Genomic DNA, 11,747 nt, shown 5'->3' with positions numbered 1-11,747 from the left:
CATTGTTCATCACATATTTTAATTTGGCCAGCAATTATTACTAAAATTATTGACAGAGGTATAAGTATTGTTGTTTATTTGTTGGTACAATGCTTTTAAACTTCTACAATGGTTCTTCAGAGCAAATAATTCTCCAGAATTTTATGAAGATGAAAATACTGACTGGGCAATACCAGATTCTTCCCCCCCCCCCTCCTAACCACTTCTAAGTTGTTTTATATTTTGTTGTGCTACAATGTAACCTTCAGGATATAGTAGATATCTAGTACATACATTCAATTGAACAAAACATTGTTTGTTTGACTAAACTAGTATCTCCATTTTTGCTGTGTACTTTTTGTGTAATGCGAGTTACCGATTTTGTTTATCCCCCTTGTCATGAACTACTTTTTGATAAATTTTTGCTTATTTAACTTTACATATAATGTAAGTCACCTTCCACTAGAAATATTAGTTTCAGCATTTTATTTTCCATTTAGATTTCATTGATGACTGGACAAAGTGAAATGCGAGTTACCGTTATGCGAGTTACCGGATTATTTCCCCTTCCACACCACATCTTAAGTTGTTTCATATCATTTAGCAGTTTGATGTAAACACCAGTGGAATAGATATCTACTACATACATTCAACTGGATACAACATCTTTTGTTTGAGCAAACAACTGCATTGAACTTGCATCAATTTTTTATGTGTCCTTTTTGGGTAATGCGAGTTACTGATTTTCTCAAGAGCACCATACATAAGACAAAGCAGTGCCATCACCCCGAATAATTTGAGATCATTGCTTTGAGTGTTGGCTTTAATACCACAAATAATCAACCTGCAATAAAAAAAAATTGAAAAAGTGTAATGCGATTTACCGTGGAATTACCTATTAGCAATATTAATTGTGGACATTGCATTCTGTAACAAATGACCGAGTGTTCAGGTACAATTGATATCCATGACTTCCATCATTCTCGAGTGGATTAACAGTGTTTCTGGAACTTGTACTCCATCTTCTGTTTCATTCATAGGTGCATCTCCATCAGGGTCAATCCCATACAACTCCCACTGTTCATTACTATCAAACACACTCTCTACTCCAGTATAATCTGAATGAAACAGCTGAAAAAAAACCTTGGTGGAACAGTTGATTTGGGGACTGATTATGACATGAACTAAGGGGGTGGTTGTTGTAATGAAGTACAAATTCTGCTACAGCCCTATTGATTCGTGGTATAAAAACAAAATGAAGTGATGAAAGATCAATTTCATTCAATGGATCTAGAACTTGATCATCCTGCATGGCCATAAAAACATTTTTGAAGTAACGGACAACCTTTACATTCACATCCCTCCATAACCTCTCTATGCGCTGGTTATGCACGCTCCTCCCTGTTATCATACTTCCTCTGTTTAGCCCTCGTCTTTCAAGCATAAACTCTGCCACATCATAGTTTTCAACACCCAAGTCTGACCTGACGTGGGAGGGGACACCATAGAGATAACAGCTTCCTGAAATAAACTAAGGACTGTTTGGGCACGATTATTGTTGGTACACCTGAGATACACTACCCGTCTGCTGTATCCATCGATCCCACCATGGATGACCAACCGCCATGGAATTAATTTATGGTTACCATCAATATGCCTGTGAAGGGGAAACAGTAAAAGATAATGGTGCAAATCCACTCAGAACCATAAACAACTTGCATTTTCAGGCTGAAGGTAAAGCATTGCTTTGTTTTGTTCACATTTTATTGTGAGTTCCTGATCATGTTTGCATTCTGATAATAAAGAACCAGAATGAAACCCAAGGATGATTGCATCCATGTTTCACTAAAATCCATGAAAGACTATGCTATGATAATGCTCTTCTTACAAAGAAATCACTTCATAACCTTTGACCTCAAAATTACTGAACACCCCAAAGGTACCACTAACTCAATGATGATAATGTGTTACTTTGGACAAAATTTATTAATAACTCTGTGAGAAGAAGCATTTGAAGAATTTTCAGGTAATGCCCTTAAATAATCCCTACAGTAAATGACCTACATGACCCCTGATGCCCCCTCATCCAATGAACATTGTGTCCAAGGTTCCTCAAAATCCATCAAAGCCTGTACGAGAAGAACAATTTTGAACAAGTATCAACAGACGGATACTGTAGATGCAGCTTGATCATATAGGCACGATCATATGTATATATGTGACATAGTTTATTTTTAAAACTTGCATTTCAGGCTGAAGGTAAAGCATTGCTTTGTTTGTTCACATTTTATTGTGAGTTCCTGATCATGTTTGCATTCTGATAATAAAGATAATAAAATATTGAGTAGGCCTTATATTATATATAAAAGTATATATATTAAGCAAAATGAATATTAATGAGAACACATTTCATTTTCGACTTTAACACAACGATAGCAAACTGTATGATTACTTACGGCATGGTAAAAACTGTCACATACATTTGATCATGATACATTCATGATACATCTACCTGTGAAGAATGACATGATAAGTGCCACCCATTCATTAATGTTCAGGTAAAGAAACACCATATGGTACATCTACACATGGCACAAATACCTGTCATTGATCTAACATATCAATAACTGGGTTAATAAATCAAACATGTCATTGGGGATACACTGTGTTAACGAGCCAGCCGTCACATACACACACCTTTGGCTTTCGCGTTTGTAACCAAAAAGTAAAAAAAAATCTCCCAAGCTTATTAATATCACCTTCTTGCCATATTCTCAAGTGAAAATAACAATTTGGAAAATTAAAATTATATCAGAAAATCTTAATAGACAATTTCAGATTTTGTGTTTACAAGCTATTTTTGTGTGGTTCAGAAATAATGTCATCCCATTGTAAAGTAAAAAAAAATTGGTGTCACTTATGAAGTTGATACAGTTACAAAGATATTGACATCTTAAGAATTGTATTTTAAGCCCAGACCACTCATTAATATTTATGATTTGGATACCAAGAACAAAGCATATCTACTCCATAAGTGTCATGTACCAGTCCAATATTATATTAACATGCCATTTTTGAGATGTTGTGTTTATGAGCTATTTGTGTGGCATTAGCTATTTTGTTTGGCATTAAGCACCCACTCATTAATAATGAAACAAAATTTAGTGAAACTTACGAATGAGCTTTCACACACCACACACATACACACAGTCACTTTTGGAAATGCAAAATCCCTGGTTCCCACCACCCAACATACATAACACTCCTGACCGAGTCTATATATGTCTACATAAATATAGTCTGTCCACACGCAAAAACCACCTCAAAATCAAATCTATTTGTCTGTCCACATTTGTTCAGCATGCTTCTCCTCAATGGAGTTTGACCAAACTTGAACACAATGTTTATTTGATGAGGGGACATGAGGGGTATTCCAAAGTTACACATTTTAATCATTGAGTATTGGTGCATGTGCAGTTTTTAGCGATTTGAGGTCACATGTCATAAAATGGAAAATAGCATTGATCTTTTGTTTTTTTATGGATTTTTTAGTGTAACACAAATGCAATGATCATTAGGTGTTGAAACATAAGTGGTGTCCATACATTTCGGGTCAGAGGTCATTTAGGGGTTATTTGAGATCATTATCTGAAAATGCACACCAATTTTAACACATTGCTAGAAGTCAATTTGTTACAAATGAACTCTGACCACTTCATTTCAGCCATGAATATGAAATGTAACTTGTGATAAATTAACAAATATTTGTAAGAGCCACTGCACCATTGGTGCACTAGTTGGAATATGAAATAATAAAAGTGATTACCTACATGCATCTTGATCTTCAAAAGAACAACAAATTCCGGAAAGTATGCAATGCTAGTTGGGTAAGATCCCTCAAACCCACCCAAATTGAGGTTTATTACCACAAATCTGTTGATAACATGCATGTAGGGGATCTCGAGGATTAGTATGTCTGTACATGCACATTACATGAAACATTTCATTAGCAACAGTACTGTACATACTCACACATAATACAGCAATGCAAGTGTTACTGTATAGCTGCCTAACGATTGCTTACCATAAATGATTTGGGCAAGGAACATGGTATGTCCGACGACAAATTGCATATGATCTTCTGAGCAATCTATTGATGGGATCCACTCGAGAAATGGACTGTCTCAACCGCCATCTTTGAGTTCTTACTCCTCGTCCAGTCAAAGCTCCAATGACATATCTTTCACCTTTAAAAATGTAAATATTGAATTAATCAGATACTAACTACTATAAACTATATGGGTATGAATATCAAATTTTTATGTACAGATATTGTACACCCTCATCAGTCACAGTCTTGGATGATATACTTTTTTATTACAACAATTCATCACTGTTAACAAACCTGTACATTTTGCAACAAACCGGTGTTGTTTTGTTTTAGCAGTCTTTATTAATATCATCACAAAACAGTTTATTTTTTATCATTTTTTAATGCCAGTGCATAAATTGAAAATTGTCATGGATAGCTACAGTACCATTACATCCAGCAAACAGCTTTAAAGATATGCTATAATCTGCTTAAAATGGTCAAATTATGTGAAATGTATTTCTTTAGTTTCAATAGATTTCTTTGGTCAGTTATACTTTCAGTAGTGTAAGACTGTATGATTGTTCTTCCTTATCCTTGCATCAGTCTGGTGTTAATGAACAAGCACACAAAATGCACTCTGGAATAGTGTTGGGCCGATTATCAGTATACAGTATCGGTATCGATTGATATTGTCATTATCTGCCTCATATTGGTATCTGTGAAATTTGTGTCAATTGCTGATAACACCCTACCGATATCGCAAGCAATTTTATACAAACAGTTCATCTGTGAGTAAATTTGACTTCATCCATTTGCCGTAAAAATTCAACTGGCATTTTTTCACATACAGTATTCAATATCTATAACAACGTTATCCTAAACATAGAGCTAGCTCGGTAACTTTACCAAATCACACTAAATGTGGCCCGACAAATACAAACACTGCCGCAATGCAAACACTGTTTTGTCTTTCTCTTTTTCGTTTTAGCATCCCATCAACTTGATGGATGATACATAGAATCAAGGAAAATATCTCTGAAAAAAAAGAGTCTTGAATTCCATTTGGGCAGATATTTGGCTTTAGATCACTCATCCATTAACATACACAATATTGAACCTACATGTACACTATATAACAAAATTTACATTGCACTCAGGGATTTCCCCAATCTAGGTTTTTTCTATGACTTGAGCAAGTAAAAATTCCAATGACCAAATCATCATGTGGCTTTGTGAGTTTGTGTACAGTAGTTAACGTCAGTGTCTATAGGCCTAACGTGAGGTAAACAGTGGTTTGCATGTCACTAATTGCGATCACAAATAAAACATTTATTATAAAAAAAATCAGTAAAAAGAACTTATACAGTTCCCTACAATTTGACAGTAGTACAGTACAGACCTTTAATCAGAACAAGAGTACCAACTGTCACTGATTCCTTATCTTAAAGGGGAAGTTCATGATAAAACAAGGTCTTCATGTGTAATAGACAATGTATTATGTATATTTCTCTGATCAACCCCCTTGCTTTGAATTGAATCAGACTAAGTGGTCAATACAACATTTTCAACTGAAATGGTTACTATAGGTGATAAAACATTTTCAAATGAAATGCTTAATAAAACTGAAGAGTACTGTCACATTTTGTACTGTCACATTAGATAGATTACATTTGGACTTTACCTGCATCTGGTGAGATTTGTAATATGCTTTGCACTAGTGCATCAAGATCATCATCTGTGATTTGACTATAGCCGCTTCCAAGGTGTGTAGGCATCTGGAACTCATGTCTTCTTCGAAGAACGGTTCTATATGATATATTCCAGTGTTGAAGCCACTTGTTTCCAAGATCCAAGAACTTGATAATGTTCTTCCAACTGTGGCATGGTCAAGCAAAACCTAAATAGAAATAAGGATTTGTAATTCAATGAATACTAATAGTTAAACTATACATACATGTATGTACTTTTTGCACACAATTTTGACAGCCAAATGTTTGGGCAATGACATAAACAAAGATAAATGCAAAATGTGACGTTTTGAGATTGTCTAGAGGGGAGGGATTTTTGGTTCCTTGCTTTAGCAAAAGGAACCTATGCAGTCAGGTTGGCGTGTGTGTGTGTGTGTGTGTGTGTCTGTGTGTGCATCTGTGACACTTTCTTGGGTACGCTCTATCTCAATAAGGGAAAGTTGGATTGAGGCCAAACTTGGACTATAGATCCGCCATATGGAGAAGGTGTGCCCTATTGTTTTTGGTGCCCACAAAGGTCACCAAAGGTCAGTTATGGTCCAAAAACCGAACATATTAAAACTGCAATAACTCCCAGTGCCAATGTGCGACAAGATTGACATTTTGGGAAAAGTTGTTAACTGGTTAGGGGAACATTTTCAAACTTAACGGTTATGTGATCCGAGGTCACCAAAGGTCAATTAATGATAAAAAACTAGTTTTTTTGCGATAACTTGAGAACGAAATGTCCGTTAGGGTTGGGAGTTGCTTCAATGTCATCCAATTGTTGACCCGCATCTGGGTGACCCTTGACCTCAATTTGACCTCTGGTGACCTTAACGTGTTTTTGGGGATTTTTACAGTTTTGATGCTATTTTCAGATGTCAAAGGTACCTTCTGATCATAAATGTCAATGGGTTGACCCCGTGTGACCTTTATGTGCGAAGTTATATGCGGTCAAAGTTTTTCGGTCGGAGTTAGGATGGTTGTACAGACTTTTCGTTTTGTTTTTTGGAATCAGGAGATTAAACTTCATCTGAAACCAAGGTCAAAAGGTCAAAGGTCACATTAGAAAAAATGTGCTTATTTTGGGAGGAAACGAGCAAAAAAGAAAATGTTTGGTTTTGATGCTAGATTTGGATATCAAAGGTACCTTCCGATCAAAAATGTCAATTGGTTGACACCCGTGTGACCTTCGTGTGCGAAGTTATACGAGGTCAAAGTTAATTTTCAGACATTTAATGCAACAACTCCCAGTTCCAAGGTGTGACATGGTTGATATTTTTGGACAAGTTGCAAATGGTATAGGGGAATATTTTCAAACTTAACGGTCATGTGATCCGAGGTCACCAAAGGTCAATTAATGTCAAAAAAGTAGTATTTTGGGGGTAGAAAATGGGCAAAGAAAAAAATGTTTGATTTTTTATAGTTTGATGCTCTAATTTAGGTCTCATCAATCAAAAATGTCAATAAGTTGACCCAAGGTGACCTTTGTATGTTAAGTTATATGAGGTCAAAGTTAATTTTCAGACATTTAGTGTAATAACTCCCAGTGCCAAGGTGTTACACGGTTGATATTTTGAAACAAGTTGCAAATGGTATAGGGGAATATTTTCAAACTTAACGGTCATGTGATCCGAGGTCACCAAAGGTCAATTAATGATAAAAAACTAGTATTTTTGCGATAACTTGAGAACAAATTGTCCGTTAGGGTTGGGAGTTGCTTCAATGTAATCCAATTGTCGACCCGCATCTGGGTGACCCTTGACCTCAATTTGACCTTTGGTGACCTTTTTAGTGTTTTGTGGATTTTTACAGTTTTGATGCTATTTTCAGATGTTAAAGGTAACTTCTGATCATAAATGTCTATGGGTTGACCCCCGTGTGACCTTCGTGTGCGAAGTTATATGAGGTCAAAGTTAATTTTCAGACATTTAATGCAATAACTCCCAGTTCCAAGGTGTGACAAGGTTAATATTTTTGGAGTAGTTGCAAATGGTATAGGGGAATATTTTCAAACTTAACGGTTATGTGATACAAGGTCACCAAAGGTCAATTAATGATAAAAAACTAGTATTTTTGCAATAACTTGAGAACAAAATGTCTGTTAGGGTTGGGAGTTGCCTCAATGTAATCCAATTGTTGACCCGCATCTGGGTGACCCTTGACCTCAATTTGACCTCTGGTGACCTTTCCGTGTTTTGGGGATTTTTACAGTTTCGATGCTATTTTCAGATGTCAAAGGTAACTTCTGATCATAAATGTCAATGGGTTGACCCCCATTTGACCTTCGTGTGCGAAGTTATTTGAGGTCAAAGTTAATTTTCACACATTTAATGCAATAACTCCCAGTGCCAAGGTGTGACAAGGTTGATTTTTTTGGACAAGTTGCAAATGGTATAGGGGAATATTTTCAAACTTAACGGTTATGTGATCCAAGGTCACCAAAGGTCAGCTAATGTTAAAAAAGTAGTATTATGGGGGGAGAAAATGGGCAAAGAAAAAATGTTTGAATTTTTACAGTCATGCTCTATTTAGGTCTCACCGATCAAAAATGTCAATTGGTTGACCTCCGGGTGACCTTTGTGTGTGAAGTTACATACAAGTTCAAAGTTAATTTTTTGACTTTTAATGCAATTAAATCTCAATGCCAAGGTGTGACATGGTTGATATTTTGGGACAAGTTGTGAATGGTGTGGTGGAACATTTTGAAACTTAAAGGTCATGTCATCTGAGGTCACCATTGTTATCATATCTGTTGACACGCTTGTAGGTCTCTTATATTTCTTACATTTTCGACGCCATATTTAGATCTCAAAAGTGCCTTTTGATAAAAAATCCGATCACATTTTGTGATCACAAAAGTGTTGGCTATAGTGTTGGTTACTTTATGGGAACATGTAGGACCACAATTACTTGGACTATTTCAGCCCAATCTTGCTTGATAATATTATGTGTATTGTCATATACCCCAAGCAAGGAACCACAGTGCCCTTGGGCTCTTGTTTAAGAGGGGCGGCAGCTATTTTCAGGGGGGCCCGGGCGGGTGCAGCAATTTTCACTTGGGTGGCACGCGACCACCCGAAAACCCTTCATGGAGAACACTGTATAGGGAATAATTTGAACAGTGCTGGCCATTTTGGGAATTGATAAAAGCTGATAAAACACATGATTGCCAACAATCCAGAGTTGATTTGAATGTGCTGCAGTTGTTAATTAATGGGGGTTCTCCGCTTCAGGTTGTTCGGCACGGCTGTTGCACAGTGGTGACGGGCAAGTTGCTTCCACCTCCCCAGACTTTGAGAAAGTGGTCGAAGTATGGGGTACTCTCACGTCCATGGGATGGGGACGTTAAATGGCGGTCCAGGGAGCAGGATGGGTTCACGCCTGTCTCGTTATCATCTGAGCACTTGGTCGTGAAGAGAAGGCTGAAAAGCCGGTGTTCATCCACAATCACACCTGGCAGTCTGTGTTATCTGTGGTACAGGGTCGTTCATGAGGACAAATGTCCTTCCTGACCCTTGATCTACTAAACTAAACTAGGCCTAACTGTTAGGCCTAGCCAAGGCGAAGGGCCATGCCCGGATTAATCTCTCAAGTCTTATAGTCTTACCGTGGTCGGCCAGCATCACCTTGGATCGTCGAACACTGAAAACTGTAGTCAATATCGTCGTCAGCCTCTCCACTGTAGCCGGTTTGCAAATTTTCTAAAGCTCCAAGGAGCTGCTGTAAGCCACTTACAAGCATCAAATTAGCTTCATCTCCTGGAACGGGCAGATGTTGAAGGTAATCTAGCGAAACACGTACCAAATGTATCGCAGATTCAACCCTTCCTTGTACGATATGTGCTCTTTGCTCGTCTGCCGTATTTTGCAAACGAATTGCTTCACTATAGATGTTTGGGAGCTCAGAAAAGGCGTCTAAATAACTATTTTGTTGAAGATCCATCACTTGTTGAACCATAGAAATTTATCCTAATCAATTTCTATGTGTTGAACACATTGACTGATTGACATGTACCTAGGCTTTATGCGGCGCGAATGTTCAAATAATCAAGGAAATTAAGCTCCTCCCACTCGCGCGTGTCACTCACACTTTTATAATCTATATATATAACCGCGCCGAACATGACAAAATAGTATAAAATATATAAAGGTTATAACGAACAATATATATATATATATATGTTATGCGATATATATATGATATGCAATATATATAGGTTATGCATAACGTATATATATGAAGAACACACATAAGTCATATATATTACTGCATAACCAATATATATTACTCGTTATAATCAATATATATGGTATATAATATTGTCACATATGGCACTTCATATATGTGGCCTGTTTCAGTTACTAAGATATTATGCAAACTGTTTATGGTGACACAATAAGGAAAGAACAGTTTGTGATGTACACACAATGTTACATTCTTAAAAGATTCAGCATATATTACGATTGAGGAGCGTCACCTAGCGTCTAGTGTGTGTAAAACTTAATTTCATTCGCCTTCTCTTATCATTTTGCTTCCTCGTTACCATGGTAACTGGCGCGAAAGAGCGAAATTTTGTGTCACTATTATCAAGCAAGTAAACAAGAGAAGACATTCTCGAAATAGTCCTACGCAATGGAATTAGGACTAGCCTAGGTCTATCCTAATGAGAAAAATGATGCAGTGTTACTACTACTGGCTTAGGCTCTGTGGTACTTGCTAGGCCTATCTATATTATTTATGCAATATTTGCTAGTGTATTATGACATATGGTCCTAATGGGATAGACTACACTAGGCTGCACCAGAATATTGTTATCCTATATGCTATAAGGCTATATTGGCAATTTTTACTTAAGGCCCTATATTTACAAGTCAACTAGAAGTTCTGTTACAGTATGAAGAAGTACAGTAGAAAGAACATTCAATGAAGGGATTTCAAACATTCCTTGTCGTCAGAGCGAAGGGCCACTTGTATTGTAACCTAGGCTAGCCTGTCTGTTTAAAGCATCTAGCCATTGTGAGAAAAAAGGTCAATCAATGCATGGGCTGCCAGCTGCCTCTAGACCCATCAATTGTACAGATTAGATTGTTGACCGGGCAAAGCATTGGATACACTTGATTCAGATTAGGTAGGTGTTTAGGACTAGGTCTAGACTAAGATAACGAGACATGTTTAAAACCAGGACCATAGGATGCATGGTCATGCCCTGCAATATTAATATTTCAATATTTTATGTTGGGTTTATATATGACTTCAAATGAGGGGCTTTGGTTGGTGGTTATGTTGGGTGTTCAGTTAGGGTCAGGGATTACATTATTGGTTACGTGACCTTGTGAATGGGCACCAAGCAGTATATACGACTGCAGTGGGAATATGAACTTCACACTTATGTTGGGGGTATGAAGATGATAAGCTGCTGCATCATTATGTCATACTATAGGGACTAACTTAGTTGAACAAATACATCATGTAGCTCTTTGATGGTACAGGTTGGTTACAAAAAAGAAATATTATTGTACTTCGTATGAAATTAAATGAGGATTTTATAAATGTTAGTATTATGAGGATATTGCAGCTCCCTAATATTACATGGCCTGATGATACTAATGTGTAAATTTTTAAGGATAAAGTACGTACAAATAAGTTCTCATGTTGATCTTGCTTTTATCTCTTTAGGTGGATCTGCACCGGGCCTTATTGTCTTGCATTTGCAGGCTCTGCGGAATAAGAAGTCATGGAAGTACTGCTTCCAAATTAACAACAAAAAGGGATCTGAGTCGAGATATTTGTAACAGCTTAGATATAGACTTTACTATAGACTCACATGGTATCCATCCTCCTTGCATATGTGACACATGTAGACTAAAGGTATCTCGATGGAAGAAAAACAAGTATAGGCGAAAGAAAGATCTACAGCCTACAAACATCACCATCCATCAGTT

General features: G+C 36.9%; 1 long non-coding RNA gene across 1 annotated transcript; it reads right to left on the bottom strand.

Moving 5' to 3' along the window:
* Window positions 1–1,035: 1,035 nt before the first annotated feature.
* Window positions 1,036–10,140, bottom strand: LOC139985033 (uncharacterized). The gene is made up of 4 exons (XR_011799260.1): window positions 9,413–10,140; window positions 5,754–5,969; window positions 4,064–4,226; window positions 1,036–1,636 (listed from the first exon to the last, which is right to left on the bottom strand). It is a non-coding gene; the product is annotated as an uncharacterized lncRNA (long non-coding RNA).
* Window positions 10,141–11,747: the final 1,607 nt, after the last annotated feature.

Source organism: Apostichopus japonicus, chromosome 17 (assembly GCF_037975245.1).
Source record: "Apostichopus japonicus isolate 1M-3 chromosome 17, ASM3797524v1, whole genome shotgun sequence".
Taxonomy (NCBI): domain Eukaryota; kingdom Metazoa; phylum Echinodermata; class Holothuroidea; order Aspidochirotida; family Stichopodidae; genus Apostichopus; species Apostichopus japonicus.
The sequence above is the reverse complement of the archived record's forward strand: the minus strand, read 5'-3'. Positions and strand labels throughout refer to the sequence as shown.